The 21,937-nt window shown below is 35.9% G+C and overlaps 2 pseudogenes; one reads left to right on the top strand and one right to left on the bottom strand.

Annotated features, from left to right (window-relative positions):
* Nucleotides 1-2,217: 2,217 nt before the first annotated feature.
* On the bottom strand, nucleotides 2,218-3,430 carry LOC134376146 (upstream-binding factor 1-like protein 1; annotated as a pseudogene).
* Nucleotides 3,431-4,907: 1,477 nt separating this feature from the next.
* On the top strand, nucleotides 4,908-5,798 carry LOC134377030 (prohibitin-2-like; annotated as a pseudogene).
* Nucleotides 5,799-21,937: the final 16,139 nt, after the last annotated feature.

Genomic DNA, 21,937 nt, shown 5'->3' with positions numbered 1-21,937 from the left:
TTCCTTGGACTTTAAATATATAGTGTTCTGTTTCCTGTACCTCTAAAGTCTTATTAGTCAGGAGGAAAATGAACAATGCAAACCTAGACTACGCAATGTGAAAACTTAGGGGTAACAAATTTTCTAAATATATTCAGAAGCGCTGCACAAGTATAACATATCTGATATAAGAATGGTTGAAGGAATTGCATAAACTTTAGTCATATTTTCAATACAGCATAGCCACGTACGTTTATTTCTGAAAAGTGACAAGGGCTCAGTATTAGGTAATTCTTTAGCTCAGTTATTCTTTCTATTAACATAACTAAGTGTGATGGTTAATTTCATGTGTTAGTTTGAATTGGTGGACTCAGTAGATTGTCCTCCCCAACAGAGTTGTAAATCATACAACCTTTTGAGGGCCTATACAGAACAAAATGCAGAGGATAAGAGTTTGCCTCTTTCTTTCCTGCCTCACTGCTTCAGCTGGAACATTTCATCTTATTTTCTCCTGCCCTTGGACTGAGATTTATACTATCAGTCCGCTAGTTCTCAGGCCTTCAGACTCATACCAAATTACACTAATAACCTTCTCAGGTATCCAGGTGGCAGACACCAGATTATGGAACTTCTCAATCCCATAACTTTGTGAGCCAATTGTTCATAATAAATCTCTCTCTCTCTTCCTCTGTGTTCTTTCTGTTTCTCTGGAGAACCCTAACTAACATACAAAGGAAAAATTACATTGATATATGGTAACAGGGATTTGATAAAAAATAATATACAAATATGACTCTTAAAGCCAATTAATAATATAAATAAATAGGCATCTTCTTAATATGCTGTAATTTTTTTCAAATGCATATGTCAGCCTCATTTCCATGGTTACAAATCCTATAAGCATCAGCTTCAAAGTCAGAAGCAAGACACGAACATATCACTGTTATTAGCTAACATAGTTCTGGATATTCCATTTGACACATTTAGAAAGAGAAAGAAATAGAGGTATAAAAATTGTGAATATTGCTATTATTTTCCAAAACTTATTGTTTACCTAGGAAAACTCCTATAAATCATAGCTCAATAAAATATGTAGGAGCAAAATAAACACTCAATCCTTAATGGTGTTCATATCAAAAGGATACAACTACTCATGTAATGCTAATATTCTTGAGAAAAAAATATAACAATAGCTAGGCATTTTCAGACAGAAAAGTCTCATGAGAATGCAGTAGCCTTCAGTAGATTTTCAAACATACAGGAAAACCAAAATAACTAAATCAATGATACTGGTGCATGAATTCAGACAGACCAGATACTGTAACAGAATATTGTACTATCTATCTACATCTGTACATTTCTATGTATCTCTCTGTTTATCCTGAATGCTAAAGATGACATTTATTTACATCTGTAGAAGCAGGAAGGATTTGGAGCTTCTGCCCAGAATAAATGCAAACTTCACTTAGAACCAGTGCCTAAAGCCATGATGCATTGCTCCTATGCAGAACCTCACTTAAACGTTATATGTAAGGTTTTTTGGGTTTTTTTACCTTACATTTTTTTGATTAGTAAGAACTGTCTCATTGAGCACTAAAACATACATATAAAAGTATTGCTGCTTCTATGACTCTGCCCACTTCCAGGTGTGGGAATGGCCGACTACTGACTTCAAGAAGTGGAGAGAGAGATACCAGGTGTATGACAATTTTCTTAAGGCACCTACCTTACCTCTAATCAAATACTCCCCACTCTGGATTTAGTGCAGAGCCCTGAGGGACAGTCCACAAAGAAGGGACGGGTCACAGACTCATGGGTGACCCCTACCACCTCTGGCAGGATAAAAATGAGCAAACTAAAATTTCTCACTTCAGGAATATTCAGTCTAATCCAGGGTGTCCCCCACAGCCCAAGCATCTCTTTGTTTATTCTGAGAGCCTTAACTGCATAAAGTTCCTCCAGGGGTGGTATTGGAGGGATGGAGCGGGGGGCAACTGACTCATAGTTATATTCATTCTCCACGTAGGTTCTCACCTCCCAGGTTTATGGACCCGATATAGAGAGTATTGCTCCAAGTTGCCTTCTTCCCACCTTGTCCTATGTTATACTGAGGAAGAGAAGAGGGAAGGAATGAAGCAAGGAAGTAAAAAGGAGCAGAAGAGTTCTCTCCCCTTGACACGGATGCCCTGAACTTTTGCTGGAAAGTTCCCTGTTCAACCCTTAGTGTATGAACAAAGCTCAGGTGGAGTCTGAATCTGAGGAGTCCCCTGAGGAAGATGAGCTGGAGCCACTGCCCTCAGATTCATCCTCTTCATCTTCATCTCCACTGCCATCGGCCTCATCCCCGTCTTCCTTCTTATTCTCTTCTGATCCCCATGAGGGATGATAATTGACTTGAAAATTCTCTGTTGATTCTGTCCCTTGAACCTCCAGTCCCTGCTCCTTTCCAAGTCCTTCCTGAAGACTCTTTGCTGGTAAGGACTGCAGATCTGTTCGTCTAAACTTGGGGTTTGGGCCTCCTGTCGTGGGCCTGTTCTTACACTTAGTATAGGTTGCCTCTTTGTACGCAGCATATTCCTCGGGAGACAGACTCTTGAGCCAGAGATCCAGGTCCACTTTGTACTGTTTCTGCAGCTCCTCAGCCTGGCTGCTGTAATGTTCCTTCAGGCCCCGTGGGATGTGCTGCCAGTGTCTGCCAATCTCCACCATCTGCTCTCTCAGGGTCAAATGTTGCAGCTCCCTACTCGACCATGAATCTTGGTGAAACTTGTGGTATCCATTCATAGGGGGCTTCCTGGGCTCTCCATGGAATTTCATCTTCTTGGAAAATTCATCAGTTTCTGGAGGAGACCTCACTTCTTTCACATTTCTCTGAAACTTCTGTTGGGTTTTGATATGGCTCCTCTTGGGGACACCGGATTTCTTGGAGTCCTCAACTAGATCAGGGTGGTCTTTTCCGAACTGAGCCAGTTTTTCCTCAAACTCTTGCTTCCTCTTTTGGAAATCCTCATATTTCTGCTTTATCTGCTTTGGGAGCGCCTTGTACTTCTCAGACAGCAACTTGTTCAGCTCCCGGTTGGTCGGCTCAGGGTTCCTTTGAGTACTGAGGCCAGTTCTCCTTGACAAAGCGGTTATATGCAGTTAGGGGCTTCTTTGGGAAGTCTGGATGTTTCTTGCAGTTTTTGCTTTTGTAGGTATTTTTAATGTGCTCCTTAGCTTCCAGGACTAATTCTTTCAAAGCATGGAACTTCAAGTTAACAGAAAACTCTAACCACTTGAGCTTACACATTTCTCCAGAAAAATCTTTAAAAGCTACTTTTTCCCAGTCTTGATGTGATAGGGTTGTTTTAAACAAATGACTGTTATTGGACAGGAGATTATTCTCCATGGATTCCAGTAGCCTCAGGATGTCTTCATTGGACCAGCAGTCTTGTCCTCTGTGCAGTACCATTTCTCGGTCTTCGGGTTGCTTATTAAATCCTAGTCCTTCAGATATCTCAGCAGGAGCTCAAACTTCACTCTCAAGATTCGGCAGATGATTTATTTCTGGAATTTCTGCAGTATGTGTGATTCTATGTTTCTGAGGAGAAAGAGAAAAAAACGTTACTCACTGTTTATGGTATGAATGAGAAAAATTACACCCCACTTGTAATATACTCATTCTATCATTAATTTACCATTAACAATATACAGTAAATGAAGAATCGCCTACTTCTAAATAGAAATTTATATTTTCCTTTCATATGCTACATTTGAAATGTTGAAAATATGCACCAAAACCCCCTACTCCAGTCTGCCTTTTGCCAAATTTCACCAGAGCCTATCTTCAAGCGAACTGAAGAAGTCAAACACCAGGCCACTCAGTCAAGAAACTTCAGATAACAGTAAAGCCCTGGAGACTGAGAGCAAAACATTAAAATGAAAACAGAATGACTAAAAGGGAAAGAATATTCACTTTGTAGTGCCCTGATAATGGCCACTTGCTAATTGCAGACCAGATACCCACAACTAAAGTTGCAAATGAGGAGCTGGAACTAGAATGAGACAAGGTAATGATCTCCTCACCATATGCATCACCTGTGGTCTCTTTATGGGTGGCACATAAATCTGTAGTAAATGACTGATTGATAAAGTTTTTTGGAATGAATGCTTTCTGGTGAACCATACTGCTTCTCCTTTCTAGAAAAAAATTAATGAGTATTATAAAAGGTTTCCAATTCTACCTGGTTAATTCTTCCTCACATTTAAGTCTTAGGAGAAGTTTTACCTCCTCTAGAAAATCCCTCCCATATGCTTGGCACTTACAAGAACTTGAACATGGGACAAATCTGTCGGCTATTATTTTCTAATCAAATTTTTCTTCTAGTGTAACATCTCTGTGCATGTTTCTCAGATCACTTCCCAAATTCTCATGACCCTTTTAATAGTCTTTTCAGAATATCCTATTCTAAGCTAAGGCTCACATATGCCAATTTGCATACAAATACAGTGCATAAAACATTAGATAATACCATATATTTTGTGAATGACACAGGAGCAAGAGAAATATAACATGCACCTTCAGAAAAAGAATGCACGAGATGGCAAAGAAAACTTCAGACTTCAAAAGAAAGGGGAATTTCTGAGAATGAGCTTCTTAATATCAGAGAAGATGATTTGAGAACTATTTTTAATTCTCAGTGAGTCTAAAAGGTTTTGAACGCCGTCTAAAAATTTACTGGAAGATTGAAGATCCTAATTACAATAATATCACATAACTAATGCATGTGTCTGAAAATAATAGATTAAAATATTCTAAAAGAGCTCCCGCGAGCACCACTGGCCGAACCCTCGTGTGAAATGTGAGATCCGTAACCTGGAGTGGTGCAGAGGCCGGCCGACACCCTGCTCCTGACCTCTGGCGCTGTGCGGCCGCCTCAGGATCAGACATGGCCCAGACCGTGAAGGACTTACAGGGATGGCTGCCCACCGGGTCCCGGGGCATGGGCAGGCGCCGCGGTCTGTAGTGACCGCGAATCCGTGTTCACCACGAAAGGCGGGCACAGAGCCATCTTTAATGGGATTGGTGCTTGCAGCAGGACACCATCCTGGCCGAGGGCCTTCACTTTAGGATTTCCTGGTTCTAGTACCCCATTATCTAGGACATTCGAGCCAGACCCAGGAAAATCTCCTCCCCTACAGGCTCCAAAGACCTGCAGATGGTGAACATCTCTCTGCAAATGCTGTCTGGGCTCAATGTCCAGGAGCTTCCCAGCATGTACCAGCGCTCAGGGCTAGACTACCAGGAGCGAGCGTTGCTGTCCATTGTCAATGAAATGCTCAAGAGTGTGGTGGCCAAGTTCAATGCCTCACAGCTGATCACCCAACGTGCCCAGGTATCCCTGTTGATCCTATGGGAGCTGACCGAGAGGGCCAAGGACTTCAGCCTTACCCTGGATGATGTAGCCATCACCGAGCTAGGCTTTAGCCGAGAGTACACAGCTGTTGTAGAAGCCAAACACGTGGCCCAGCAGGAGGCCCGGTGGGCCCAGTTCTTTGTAGAAAAAGCAAAGCAAGAACAGCAGCAGAAGATCGTGCAGGCCGAGGGAGAGGCTGAGGCCGCCAAAATGCTTGGAGAAGCACTGAGCAAGAACACTGGCTACATCGATCTTCTTAAGATCCAGACAGCCCAGAACATCTCCAAGACGATCGCCACATCACAGAATCACACCTATCTCACTGCTGACAAGGTCATGCTGAACTCACAGGATGAAAGTTTCACCTGGGGAGGTGACAGCCTCATCAAGGGTAAGAAATGAGCCTGGCAACCAGAACTCCACCCCCAGACAAGATGTGGATCTGTTTCTTCTCCACTGTTTGAAGAGCCAGCTAAGGGTCCAGCATACACCCACCACGGCCCCATTATCATGTGATGGTCCCCTGTGTACTCCTCCTCCCAACTCCTCTTGGATTAAGGAAGACTGGAGAGCAACTCTTTTTCAGGGGAATGACTTTCCTCCTTCTGTAGTGGCAGGGGATGTTGGGACCGTGTGTGATCTCTCAGTGATTTCCTTCAGTGTTGTTCTCTCCTGCAAGGTTGGGAAGCTATAACCACCATCCCAGGAATTAGTAATTTTTTATTACTTAAAAAAAATTCTAAAAAATTAAAAGAATAATTAAAGTTCGTATCTGAGATAGAATAGGGGATAAGTCATAGCCCATAATGTAAAAAATGTTTTTGGAAAATTCTTCTTAATGAATGAAGACATAAATAAAAATAATTAAGTCTTGCAAAAAAAATTGAAATAAATCAAGAGTGGAGGATCAAAATGAAAGTAAACTAAAAATTATTGACTTATTAATTTCAAATATCAGAAAAAGTCCTATTTCATCAATGTCAGAAAACTAAAAGTAAAAACAAACTAACAGAACAGAAAGACAGTAATAAGTAAAAGTAACATTCATATAAAAAAGTAGAAAAAGGAATGAATAAATAATTCCATACATTGTATTTATGGTCACAACTTACTTTCAAATAATTTAGATAAAAGAAATTGTCATAAACCTCCAACAGCAGTATTTTTAAGCGAGGATTACCAAAAATAATAAATAAATAAATATAAGATGTATTCTAACTCAAAAAAAAGGTAAATTATATAAATTGACATTGGAAAACAGATGCATAATATTTGAAATATGAATCTAAAAAAGAAGAATTGCTATTTTTCCAATTCTAAAAGTTATGATGATGTGTATAGAGCAATGGAAATGAAAATAGAGTTATGTTTTTGTTATGTGGCTCTTTTACGAGCCAGGCATTTTTCCAAATTTTCCTCAGTTGACTAGTGTCTCCCTAAAGTGTATGTCTAAGTCCCAACCCTGATACCTGAGAATGTGACCTTTTAGAAATAGGGTTTTTGCAGATGTAATTAACTTGATGATTTCCAGATGAAATCATTCTTGATTTAATGGGACCTATATCCAATACCTCGTGTTTTTATAAGAGAAAGAAGAGGAAGGTTTGAGACAAAGGCACAGAGAAGACCATGTGGAAACAGAGGCACAGTGGAGTTATGCCGCCACAAGACAATGAAAGGCACAGGTTGGCAGCAGCCACCTGAAGCAGGAGAGAGGCACTGGCTGGAGTTTCCCTCGGAGCCTCCAGAGGGAACCAACCCTGCTAACCCTTGCTTTTCAACTTCCGGCCTTCAGAACTGTGAAAGAATAAATTACTCTTGTAGGCTACTCAATTTGTGATAATTCATTATTGCAGCCCTATGTAAATAATACACAAGTGTTTTACAATTACTATCTCATTTTTCTCCTCACAATTCCATGAAGTGGGTTTACTACTATTATTCTATTACAGAGATGATGAAAATAGAAAATCTAAGAATTTATATAACTTTCCAAAGTTGTAGAATAGTTTAAAAATAATAATAATAATAATAACAGAAGACTGTTTAAAAGAACATTCAGAGAGCAAAATAGATTTTGTAAATTAAAAATACCATAACAAAAATAAAAACTTCAAAATAATATTAGAAATACAAAAGTGAGAAATTTGATTAACAACAGGAGATTGTAAAATTATGAGTTAGAAAAAATCAGAAAACAGACTCAGGTGGTTCAAGATAATGTAATGAAGGGACTACTAATAATGCTGTCACCAAGGTTAGGAGAACCATCAAGGTAAGGCTCTCAAGTCTAAAAATAGGGGGAAGCTGTTTCCACTCACAAACCTGAAAGGGAAAAAACAACCTCTAGATGAACAGGAGGGATCAGCTGGTGGGCATGTAAATCCTGAGAAGAGATTTTTAGTACAGAGAGTTTGAGGATGAGGTGGCAGGTTTAGCGAAAATTGGAAAAATTAATAAAAAAGAAATATAATAACAGTACATCTTATGGCTTAGCTGTGATTTCATTTTACAGAGAAACAATAATTGATAGAATAATTAAACCAAAACTCATGATGTAAGTGTTTTGGGAAAATAAGAGAAAGGAAAACAGTGTGTGTGTGTGTGTGTGTGTGTGTGTGAGAGAGAGAGAGTTTAAGGAGTTAAATAACTAAATTCCTCACTCCTTTTAAAGACAATAAACAATTTTCTGTATTAAGAAATATCAGAACAAGTATATTATTTAGAATTATATACAGTATAATTGGGACTGTTTTGTCAGGCATGTGAAGATGAAGAAAACAATCTCTCTCTCATCAGAAGCTCACATACACCAACAAATAAAATATCAACCAAAAATCACCATTGTGGAGAAATATGCAGGTGCTGTGTGAGATGACAGGAGGAAACCGTTCTCTGTGTTTCATGCATTTTGTCTTCTGCACTTATACATAGACATACTCTTCTTATTACCTGTGGGCAGAATGTGAGAAAAATGACTATACACAGACAGTCTAAAATTAGACACCCCCAAAATTTAAAAAAAACCAAAAACCATTCACCAAAATTAGTGAGCAAAATGAGTTACTTTTTATTACTATTATTATTATTTTATTACGGTGACAGAGCAGTACAGGGATTGAAATCTGGGCCCTCGTGTTATCAACACCACTCTCTAATCAACTGAACTAACCGGTCAGCCCCAAACTAGTCACTTTCAATACTTTATTTTATTTTATTTAAAAACCTCACCACATCTACCCTGGTACAAAATAATGGATTAGTATTGCATCAATCTTGGTTAGAACACAACCTTTTTTTCAATACTCTTGCATTTAAATAACCTTAATGTAAAGGGTAACCATTGTTGAGAACAGATCAACATACTCCACAATCATGTCAGACGTACTTTTCAAAGGTCATTCACATTTGGAAGTCTAATATATTGTGTTTTTAAAATAAATGACAGTAGGTTATCAGGATTACTACTTCTAGACCAGTGTAGGAATCATTCAGCAGAAAATCCTCTCAATTCTGGTACATAAGTGTGGTCCGCAATGCCACCTTTCCACATCTATCAATAATTTCTGGATCGTTACTGGGCACTTTAAAGACCAAGAATGAAGCCTGAAGTTCTAAATGAGAGCACCTTTCACATTCTACAATATTTTACAATTAATTTTAGGCCCCATGCCAAAAATAAAACCACAGATAGCTAGGCCTTCCCCTCCAGAATTTCACAATTTGTATATACGAGGAACGTAAAATAAAGGGGAAAAAAATCATTAATTTCAAAACAATGATAGAGACCAAAATTCTATAGCTCAAGAGTAAACTGAAAACAATTACATGATTTTTATTAACTAGGCTTCTGACAGTTTGGTTAAAAAAAATTAAGGGAAAGACACATGAATTCTTCTTCTCAGAATTCTGTACTCGCCTGAACTATGTATAATTGTTCTGATCAGTGCTTGCAAGAAAATCTACCCAATTGACAGGAGTTCTACGTACTCTGGGCTGTCTGGACGGCAGCTGTAACTTTCTCAGGTTTCCACAGTTCAACCAAATTCAAGGGCCTCTGAAGAGAACAAACCTTGCATTTAGAACTCTTTTATATTAGGCTACCTAAAGGCTCACCCTGATTAGGTTTTTGGAGTATCCAGTCAATACCTGAAGAGCGGAAGGATATACCTTCACCATTAATTGGATTAACTCTCTTACTAATTTCCATGAATAACCCACTTCAAACGCCCATCCCTAGTGCTGGTTTTTCTGGGCACTGGTTTTTATACACCCACAGGACAAATTCATGTCTGAGTTTCTGGGATCCTTCCCCGTACTCTCATTCCAGCCTCAACATCTGACAATATTTTAATATGACATTTGAATACACATCCTTCCCTTCTTTCATAATTTCTGCTCTTTCTTCACTGTGATCTAGGATTTTATATCATCTGCATTTCATCATGGCAATTTAAATCCCTTCGTTCCTGATCAATGTCTACAGTCTTTAGAATCAAAGATTAACATGTCAGTGATTATTGTGGGTGGTTTGAGAAAAAGAGTGAAAGAGTAGGGCTCAAATATCTGGTACTCCTGGCTGATTTAATTTTAAATTTAGGGAGACGAAATAGGCAGTGAGTAGGAGAAAAAAAAGGAAAAAAAAGCACATAATTTTTTTTTTAAATTTTACTTTGTCGATATACATTTTGGCTGATTATTGCTCCCCATCACCAAAACCTCCCTCCCTTCTCCCTCCCCCCCCCAACACTGTCCTTTCTGTTTGCTTGTCGTAACAACTTCAAGTAATTGTGGTTGTTATATCTTCTTCCTCCCCGCCCCGGTTTTGTGTGTGTGTGTGTGTGTGTGTGTGTGTGTGAATTTATATATTAATTTTTAGCTCCCACTAATCAGTGAGAACATGTGGTATTTCTCTTTCTGTGCCTGACTTGTTTCACTTAATATAATTCTCTCGAGGTCCATCCATGTGGTTGCAAATGGCAGTATTTCATTCGTTTTTATAGCTGAGTAGTATTCCATTGTGTAGATGTACCACATTTTCCGTATCCACTCCTCTGATGATGGACATTTGGGCTGGTTCCAACAAAAAGCACATAATTTTGTTGAAATCAATTTGATCAAATTCAAATTGGTCAAAAAGATACCTGGACTTAAATAATGACTTATTTGAATAAAGAATGTTTAGCAGTATCAGGCTTCATAAGTTATTTTAGAAATAGGCTTCCTTTGTTTAACATTTTTATATCTAGGGCCAGCCTGTGGCTCACTTGGGAGGGCGTGGTGCTGACAACACCAAGTCTAGGGTTAAGATCCTCTTACCGGTCATCTTTAAAAAAAAAAAAAAAAAAAAAAGTTATGTCTAAATGAGTTACCAACAAGTAATTAACTGAATATTTTGAACAATAGGATATTACTTTGAAACACCTAAATTAATGAAAATTTTAAATAGATAGTTTTACAAAACTGTAAATATTAGTTAATTTTGGAAATATTTTAAAATTATAAATATGCATAGACACAGACAAAAACATGTAGAGAAAAATATCACAATGGCTAAACTCCTTTTTGTTCATTTCAATGTAATAACTTCTTGACTCTCTTTTTAAAAAATTTATCATCTCTCTATATCTTACGATTTTTTGGTAATAAGAATAAAACTCCTGGGGGGGAAAAAGCTATTTTTGTAAGAATATATTAACAGATACAGATACATATCTCTCATATAAGTCACATTAATAGCTATTTAGGTGTCATTAGTTACAATTTTATATGGCATTTAATAATCAACAAAAATGATTTAAGAAAGTCAATAAATGTTGCATGTATATGTTTATAATACAAAATTCTGATTATTTAAATTTTAACATATTTACTATTACTGAAGATTATGAACATCCATGATATTAATGAAAAGCTATTTGTTTCCTCGAGAAAGCAATAAGTGAACTACAATTATAAAATTTTAAATTGGTCAATATTAAGAGATGATGATATAAAATATTGCTGATTATGAAATGTGTACTCTTCCATACTACTGATGTGTTTTATATGATGTTATTGGAGGATTTTTGCAAATATGCATTAAAATTCTTACTAATTTGCCTATGTAAAATTCTTACATATTATGGACCTGGTCATTCTAGATCTAGAAAAGAAACCTAAAGAAGTTTATGGGACAACTTGAAATTTGAAACTTTGCTTCAAAAATTTCTCTCCCTGGTATGTGTGATATACATACAGGGCAGAAGAAAAACTTTGTAAGCAAAGACTGAATTTTCTGGATTTTAGAAAAACTTTCTTTTATTTGTTAAATGATCTAGTAGCTTGAATTGTGTCCCCAATAAGGTATGTCCAAGTCCCAATGCCTGGTACCTCCCAATGTGACCTTATTTGAAAATTTGGTCTTTGCAAATGTAATAAGTTGAGGCTCTAGAGATGAGATTATGTGAGTTAAGGGTAGGTCGTAAATCCAGTGACTGATCCCTTTGTAAAAAAAAGAAGAGGAATATTTGAGAGTGAGACACAGGAAAAAAAGTCATTTAAAGAAGGAGACAGATATTGGAGTTATGTTGCCACAAGTTAAGCAACACCAGGAGTCATCAGAAGTTGGAAGAGACTAGGAAAAAGTGTTTATCCCCCTGGAGACTTGTGAGAAAGTGTGACTTAGCTGACACTGATTTCAAACATCTATCCTCAGGTTCTGTCAAAGAATAACTTGGATTAAGCTACCAAGTTTGTGGTAATTTGTTATAGAAGCCCTAAAAAACTAATACAATGATAACCAATATCAAGAGTGACCACCTCTTCCTTTCCTCCATATATTTTCTGTGCCTTTAATTATTACATGCAACACCTCAAACACAAAGGAGCGAGGCTATGAGAATTTTGCCTCTAACAGTAATAATAAAAAAGATAGCAACTGATATTTTAAATTATTTAAAGCAATGTGAACTCCTTTTATGCATTGCTACCTGCAGTGTAAGAGATTTATAGCCTAATAAACAAAAATACAAAAAAAAATTCAAAATAATAAGATTTTAAAAACATTTTATTGTAAATTGACAATTCATAATTATATATAATCATAGGGTACAAAATGATGTTATGAGTTATTAACACAATGAATAATAATTAAATCAAGCTAATTAACATATTTATCAATTCAAATACTTATTTTCTATAGTAAGAACATTTAAAGTGTGCTCTCTTAACAATTTGGAAGTACATTATTATTACAGTATATTATTAACTATTGTTAACTATGTTCGCCAGGCTATGCAATAGATCTCAAAACAAACCCCAAAAAACTTACTCTTTCTGTCTAACTGAGAATGACTATATGATCTGGAAATCTCACTTCTGTGTATTTACCAAAGGAATTTGAAATCAGTATTTTTAATGGATGCGTTCATTTTGTGGCTCTATTTGAAAGAGCCAAGTTATGGAAGAGACCACAGTGTCCATCAATGGATAAATGGATAAAGAAAATGTGGTTTATACACACAAGGAATACTATCCAGCCTTTAACATGGATAGAGGTGGAGAATATTTTTCTTTTTTTGAATAGTGCATATTTTCTTGCTATTGAAAAGAGTTCCAAAGTTACAATGAAATTTGAATAAGGATGTTTCTGAGTTTATATTTGATCTCTTTCTGGGTCTTTGATGTAAGAACACATTTTCTGAAGCTGCATTCTGCTAAGGCAATCTGGTATTTGACAATTTTATGTACCAGAGCACACATTTCATGAGGATGACTTCATCCTTGATATATGCTACCCCCAAAATTTCAATCTCAAGCGCATGCACAAAAGAAGCACCAGTTTTCAGTGACCGCCGTCACTGAACTGACTTTCCCATGCTTAACAGAGCCACTGTTAGTCACTTATTTATTTTCTTGTCAGCATGCTAGAGGAATGGAATCAGAACCTTAGCACACATTTTATGTAAGAACTCCATTTTGAGTTTCTGATTTTTTTCATTTTTTTTATTGAATCATAATTGATTGTACATATCTATGGGGTAAAGTATTGAAAATCCATACCTGTGTGCAATATGTGATGTGCAGATCAGGACACAATGTAGTAATCATTTTTTGTGACCCTTTACTAACTTCTCACTAACCCCTCTCCCAATTTCCCACCTCTGGTGGCCTTAGTTCAGTTATCTCCTTTTGAAAGTTCAGCAAATTATTATGGTGGTTGTATCTTTCTTCCTTTCTTTTTTTGTTTTTATTTTTATTTTTACTTTTAATTTCTCACTTATGAGTGAGGACATACGGTATTTCTCTTTATGTACCTAGCTTATTTGGCTCAAAATAATTTTCTCTAAATTCAAACATTTTGCTGCGAATGGCAGAATTTCACTATTTTTTATGGCATAGTAGTATTCCATTGTGTGTATATATACTACGTTTTCCTCATCCAGTCATCCGTCAATGGACATTTAGACTGGTTCCAACTCTTGGATATTGTATAGAGCTGCGATAAACATGGGGGTGCAGATATTCCATGGACATGATGATTTTCATTCCTTTGAGTATATACCCAGCAGTGGGGTTGCTGGATCCTATGTCAGTTCTATCGATAGTTGTTTGAGGAAACTCCATACTGTTTTCCATAATGGCTGTACTAATTTACAGTTGCATCAACAGTGTAGCAGTTTCACCTTTCTCTGCATCTTGGCCACCACTTGTTATTCTCTGTCTTTTTGATAATAACCACTCTAACTGGGTTGAGATGATATCTCAATGTGGTTTTGATTTGCATTTCCCTGATGCTTAGAGATGTTATTTTTTCATGTGTCTGTTGGTCATTTATGTATATTCCTTTGAGAAATGCCTATTTAGCTCCTTTGCCCATTTTTAAATAGGGTTACTTGCTATTTTACTGTTAAGTTGTTTTAGTTGCTTATATACTCTGGATATTAATCCTTTGTCAGATCCATAGTTTGTAAATATTTTCTCCCATTCTGTACATTGTTTTCTCACTCTTTTGTTTCTTTTGCTGTGTAGAAGATTTTTAGTTTGATATAATCCCATTGGTTTATTTTGTTGTTGTTGCCTGTGCTTTCAGGGTTTTATTCATAAAACCTTAGCCCAGTCCTACTTCCTGAAGTGTTTCCACTATGTTTTCTTTTAGGAATTTTATAGTTTCAAATCTTATATTTAAGTCTTCAATTCATTTTGAGTTTATTTTGGTGTATGGCAAGAGGTATGTGTATCAGTCCATTTGTGTTGCTATAACAGAAATACCTGAGACTGAGTGACTTATAAGGAAAAGAGGTTTATTTAGCTTAGGATTCTGGGACAGCTGCATCTGACATGGGCCTCAGGCTGCTTCTGCTCATGGCAGAAAGCAGCAGTCAGCCAGCTGGTACAGGAAGATCACATGGCTAGAGGAAGCGAGAGAGAGAGAGGAGGTGCCAGGGTCTTTTTAAACAATCATCTCTCTTAGGAACTAATAGAGTGAGAAATCACTCAAGCCCACCACCACCAGGTAGAGCATTAATCCATTCATGAGGGATTGGCCCCCATGACTCAATCAGTATCCAACACTGCCACATAGGGGATCAAATTTCCACATGAGTTTTGGAGGGGACAACACATCCCAACTCCATCAGTATGGGTCTAGTTTGATTCTCCACATATGGATGTCCAGTTTTCCCAACACCATTTATCAAAGAGGCAGTCTTCTCCCCAGTGTATGTTCTTGCCTTTGTCAAAGATTAGTTGGCTTTAAGTAGGTGGGTTGATTTCTGGGTTCTCTATTCTGTTCCACTGGTCTGAGTGTCTATTTTCATGCCAGTACCATATTGCTTTGGTTGCAGTAGCTCTGTAATATAATTTGAAGTCAAGTATTGTTATATCTCTGGTTTTATTTATTTATTGCTCAAGATTGCTTTGGCTATTTGGGTTTTTTTGCCATTCCATATAAATGTTAGGATTATTTTTTCCATTTCTGCGAAGAATGTCATTGGCATTTTGATGGGGATTGCACATGACTCTATAGATTGCTTTGGGTAGTAGGAGCATTTTCACAATGCTAATTCTTCCAATATAAGAGCATGGAATGTCTTTCCATCTTTTTGTGTCCTCTTTAATGTCTTTCAGCAGTGATTTGCAGTTCTTGTTCTACAGATCTTTTTCCTCCTTGGTTAAATTGATTCCTAGGTATTTCTTTTCTTTTTCTTTTTTTCTTTTTTCTTTCTTTTTTTTTTTTTTTTTTTGGTGACCATTGTAAATGGGCTTGCTTTCTTCATTTCTTCTTATTGTAATTTGTTATTGGAGTATAAGAACGCTACTGATTATTGCAAGTTAATTTTGTTTCCTGCAACTTTACTAAAATTGCTTATGAGCTCTAAGAGTTGTTAGTTTGTTTGTTTATTTGTTTTTGTTTTGTTTTTTGTAGTGTCTTGAGGTGTTTTGTGTAGATAGGATCATGCCATCTGCAAATAGGGACAGTTTGACTTTGTCTTTTCCAGCCTGGATGCACTTTATTTCTCTTGACTTATTCCTCTGGCAATTACTTCCAATACTATAATAAATAGGAGTGGTGAGAGTAGACATCCTTGTCTTGCTCCTGTTTTTAAGGGAGAAGCTTTCAGCTTTTTCCCATTCAGAATGATATTGGTGGTGGGTTTTGTCGTAAATGCTTTTATTGTGCTGAGATACTTTCCTTCTATTCCTAATTTGCTGAGAGTCTTTATCATAAAGTGATGTTGAATTTTGTCAAATGCTTTTTCTGCATCTGTTTAGATGATTATATAGTTTTTGTTCTTGATTTTGTTGATGCAATGTATCACATTTATTGACATATATTTTGAACCATCCTTGCATCACTGGGATGTTTCATTATATGGTCCATCTTAATATTTCTCATTGAAAATTAACGCTTTGTAAAGCACCATGTTGAGCTTAAATTATATCAGTCTATTATTATATTTAACTTTGTATTCTTCTGTAGTTAAAGTTTTCTTATCATATGCATATATTACTTTAATTTGAAAATCTTTCTAAAAAATGCAAAGACATTATGAGCACCTTTCTGTGTCAATATATGTGGAACGTCTTCACTTTTATAAATGGCTAAATATTCTGTATCACATTTAATAAAACTATTACATTATCACTAAATATATTCTATTTTTTTTCCTATTTGTAATTGAAAATAATGAAGTAATATTCATCTTTCTTCTTAGGTGTTTTAGTGAATGTTTCTATAGGCAAAATCTCCCAAAGTTGAAATTGTAAAATTTAAAGTATATGTGTAAACAGAAAGGAGATTGTTGGGAGGGAGGGGGGAGAGGAAGGAGGGAGGGAGGTTTTGGTAATGGGCCACAATAATCAACCACATTGTCTATTGACAAAATACAGTAAAATTTTTTTTAAAGTATATGTGTATTTAACATTGAGATGTACTTTCAAAGTGAAATAATTTTTTTATGAGAATAATATTCATTTATTGGTTCAGTTAAGTATGGCTTTCTGGCTTAGAGATAATGGGTCTACATTAGAAAATAATTTGTTGAGGGATAGGTTAGGGATAACTGAAATAATTGGCTAGACATTTTCTTTACAGTGTTTTTACTTTAGTCTCCTGTTATTTATGCTCCACACCAACAATAAAGCCTCCTTTCTATGGAAATTGTTTTAATCTCTTAGTCACTGCCTCTTCCTGCCTGCAGACTGTCTGTAATGCCACCAGCTGATCTGTTGTCATAACCGAACATTCAAATGAAGCTCCTATTTATTTTAAACTCTTCATTATGGCGCACTTGCTTCTCAGTGCTACACTTGGGCAGTCCTGCTGCTTCTTTTACCCAGAAGATACAGTCCTGTCAATAAAGCTAATATCATGAAGCCAGCCATGCAAATATATTTCATGTACGAATCTTGGAAAATCTTTTCTTCTCAATAGATCTCCTTATTTCAAAATGGAATTTAAACACTTCAGTATGGCATACTTATCATTCAAACTGAGGGCATAATTAATATGTTTCTCAAGTATACTAGGTTCAAAGGTTGCCACAAAATGACATATTTCAATAGCACTTATTGTGCTATTGAACAAATAAATTCAGAGGATGCAGAAAATATGGAAAGCAAGAATGACTGAATGCCTTGATAAAGCTTATTGCAGAGAAAAAAGATAACCAAAGATCAAAGCAAAAAATGAATGTGCATATATACATATGAATTAAAATTTATATTTTTGACAATAAGAGTATAATGGGTTTTGGTGAAAAGGGAATAGACATAAAATTGTGCTTATCTTGGTTGGGGGAATGATACAGTTATCTTTTTAAAAAACCACAAATTATATAGAAGAAAGTAACCTTAAAAATTAAAGTGGCAAAATGATTCCAAATATGTCAATAACTAAAATGAATAAAATGGATTAAAATTACCAGTTAAAAATGTATTTTTTCATTTCTTCAAAAAGAAGAAATGACAATCTATTGTTTAGAAGACACACTAAATTATTATGATAAGGGAAGTTTGAAAATAAGAGAACAGAAAATTCTAAGTGAAACAAAATTAATATTTCTGGTTTTCTCCCAGGCAAACCATTAAATAAAAAAGTTTAGTTTGTTTTAGAGGGACATTACAGAATAAAAATGTTCAGTTCAATAAGGTATATCAATTCTAAGCATTCTAGCCTGACAAATATCCTCAAAATTAAAAGCAAAAAATTGAAACAAAAATGGAGATACATTGACAAATCTACCATTGTTTTAGATAATGAATATATATCTCAATTATGGGTAATGCAAGAACATAAAAAATTCAGCAAGGACATCAGGTAATTGAACTACCTAGTTAACAAGATTAAGATGATAAGCAGACACAAAATTCAATGTTATGAAACACATTAATCTCAAATATACATTGATCATTTTCTAGATTTTAAAGCCAGTCTAAAGCAATGCAACATAATGTCACAATAAGAACATTTAGTAAACTATGAATAAAAGTTTTTTTTTAATCTGAGAAAGTATATGCTTAGAAGAAAAACATCCAATGCCATTGTACATGGGAAATTCTTAGATGTGTAGAAGCAGATATAAGAACAATGGCATTAACTATTACTGCTTTCACTGGGTACTGTACTGGAAGTCTTACCTTTTACAATTTATTGAAATGGTGGGGGAGGAATGGTAGGAGAGGAAAGAAGAAAAGAAAATTATAGGATTGAAAAGTAGAAAATAAAACTGTTGATATATTTATATCTGTAAAGGATGATTATCTTGTAGAAATAAAAAATATATATACCAAAATAATTAGAAAAAAATAGTAAACAGTTAACAAACTGTCCTTAAGATTAAAAGACTTTTTGAGGCCCATGAAACTCTGAATGCTCTGGCCCCTCTTACCTCACTCCACTTTTGTTTCTTGCTCCCTCCTAATTCAACGGCATTTCTCAGTTGCTTGAACTTCCTACCCACCACACCCTAGTTACCATTCAAGTGTCTTCAGATGCCACTTTCTTAGTCTACCCTAAGTTTATACTTCATTATATATTTCCTTAACTCCCTGGATTTTTTTCTTCATAGCATTAACCCAAATTGTAACTAAAATTACTGTAGTATGCATTCAATGCCTTGCTCCCTGAATATGTTAGCAAGACCAAGGCCAGCCACCTGGCCCAAATAAAAACCCTGGCTTGCTTTGCCAAAATCTGTTACCCCAGGTCATTTAGCTCCTGGCTTAGGCTCACCAAAATTTTGTTACTGAACCCAGGTCCAGCTTCCTGCCCCCGCAAAAAACCAAACACTCCCAAAGTCAAGTGTTGGTGAAAATGGAAGTCAGCATTTATGGAAGACCAGTGACTTGAGCAGAGATGTTAGGCTAACCCATTTCTCCAGTAAACCTGAAGGACCTTGGCCAGACTAAAACCATTTCAAAGACTCAAATTTACTGATGGGTTTTCAAAGATGAGATTGAAGGAATGGAATGTGGGAAATGAAAAACAGAAGGGAGATGGATATGAGCTGTGGGGGTTCCATACAAGGAGCCAAGTGCAGGTCTTGCCAAGCCTCCATCTGGTTTCTGTTCCCATCCTTGCTGTTATCTTAGGGTCCTGGAGGATTTTGATTTGCCTCGAGGTGGAGTCAGCATAGCTTTATTGATGTCTTCCTTGGTTTCTCAGGGTGTGGGTAATATGTGACTGGTGGCAAGTTTACAACCCCAGGCTGACTGGAAAGCAACTTTACATTCACATAAATAATGTCATGTTGTCCCCTAACCAAGGTTGAAAATAACAAATAACCTTGGGAAAAAAAAGAACTCAGAGAAATGCATGCTAATAAAAAACAAACAAACAAACAAACAAACAAACAGTGACCTTTTAAAATCTTTTAGAGCCCATAGGATTTGGGGTCCCAACATGACTTCAGTCCTGCTCATTCCAACATCTTCCACACTATCAATAGTTCCTTCCATTTCTGTGGAACAGAAACAACTCACCTTACTGCTTCTAGTTGAGTCAGGTTGAAGAAAGGGTTAATTTGGAATGGAACTATTTGACATGATGGAGGGCACAGTTCTTGGTACTGGACTGGAGTGGTGGAGGGATGAAGGACATTTGTTTATTGTCTTATTAATTGATTGGTAACAGGTACCTTACCCAGAATTACCAGACTATACATTAATTGGTACATCAATGATTTTTAACAAGTTACATGAATCCTTTGTTTAGAAACAGGATGTCTCATCAAAATTATGCCCCCACCACCTTCAAGGCTATGAGTACTTTTAAAGAACTGCTTGTGTAGATAAAACATCATTTCCCTCTTTTTGATCAAAACATTTCTCATGAAACCATTGATGATCAATTGCATGACTGAAAAAGTCTTACTTTTCTTTGTATTGATCCCTCAGTGCTGGGGAGGCTCATACGCAGGTAGACTGATCCCTTGGTCCTGGGAAAGCTTATTCCCAGGTAGTCATGTCCCACATTGGGGGGAAAGATGAAACAGCAGTTAGGCCAAATCAAGGCAACAGAAAGAGCAACAGAAAGTGGGGTCAGGCACTTAAAAGAGACATGCTATTCTACAACTGATGTTTTCCAATTGTATCCTATTACAAAGACAAAGCAAAATCTTATTGAACTTATGCAAATATTGCCATAAAAATCGCAAGGACACTCACAATCACTTTCCAAATTTTGGAGAAATTAAATAGGGAGAAAAGGCAAATGTTTCTATCTTTGTTCATATAAGTATAATTTACCAAATTGCTGTAAGTTATACATAGCTTAAGTGACAAAATTTCCTTAAATCTGGAAAACAAAACATTTAAGTAAAGAACCAACAATGAGAAATGCAAAACATTATGTTCATTAGTTATTTAACTGTATATAATTAATTTTTGCTTTGCTTGATCTTGATTAGCAGTTTTATATACTGATCACATTTCTTATTAGAGATCTGAAAAACTTTTCTTCTTGTTCTTAAAGATATTTGAAAGCTGTGTTTAAGAGTACTTGTTACAGTTCTTTCCATGAATCTAATTGAAGATGCCTTTAGAGAAAAATCAAAATATCTTGCAATTTTACTAAGAACAGATCAATTCTTCAAGAAAACCTTGTTCAAAGATAGGGGAAATTTAGTTCTGTATTAGTGTCTTGTAATATCAAAATAATTCTCTTCTAATTATAGCCAACTTAATCACACAAAATTATTTCATAAATTTCCCCTTCACAAACCATTACTAAGATGTACTCAGACATTTGCACCACATGCTTTTAGACTTTCAGTTCTGTCCTATAAGTCCTCTTTCCTAAATAACCCATCATTTTCCTTTAGGACAAAAGTTCACTACACAAGAAGCTTTCTTACACATAGCTTTCTTCACATCTCTCTTCTCCTACTTACTTGTTCCTTTCTAGCAACAATATTAAATTAGCCTCATTTATCTAAAAAGTGCATAATCAAAAATCATTCTGTTTTAGGCTGGGTTTATAACTTAAATTTTAAAAACCTCTAAAAGAGATGAATATAATCCTCTTTGACCAGTAAACCCAGGCAAAAATGTACGCTGATAATTCTGAAGACATTTGTCATAGCAGTCTGATTTAAAAAAAAAAAATAGCTTTCTAATCTTTTTTTTTTTCTTCAGTTTCTGTTTTTTTTACTCTTCTAATTTTTTTCTTCAGTTTCAGTTTCAAATGACTTTAGGGTTAAATTCTCAAGTATTTACATATAGCTAGGAGTGGGTGAATTGTATAAGAAAAACAAAGTATCCAAGTGGCCTTGATTCTTTTAATAGGTTTCTCTTAAACAGTAAGTTTCTGTCTTAACTCTTGCAGAACTGTGTGCACAGATAGACAAATTTTCTCCAGAGACTTAGCCAATTATAGCTGTCAAGATCATAGTTTGTTTCTCAAACTTGCCAAGAGAAACTCACAAAAAATAAAAATTCTTTTTAGTCATTGGATTTTTAATGATCAAATGGTACAAACGTAGTTAGTTATTCAAAACCAAACAGACAGAGCTTTCCCAAATAAACAAACAAAATGCTGGCTTCGGTATCCTCGAGTCATTTCTCACATCCAAAATGTT

This window comes from Cynocephalus volans, chromosome 4 (genome assembly GCF_027409185.1).
Source record: "Cynocephalus volans isolate mCynVol1 chromosome 4, mCynVol1.pri, whole genome shotgun sequence".
Taxonomy (NCBI): Eukaryota; Metazoa; Chordata; class Mammalia; order Dermoptera; family Cynocephalidae; genus Cynocephalus; species Cynocephalus volans.
The sequence above is the reverse complement of the archived record's forward strand: the minus strand, read 5'-3'. Positions and strand labels throughout refer to the sequence as shown.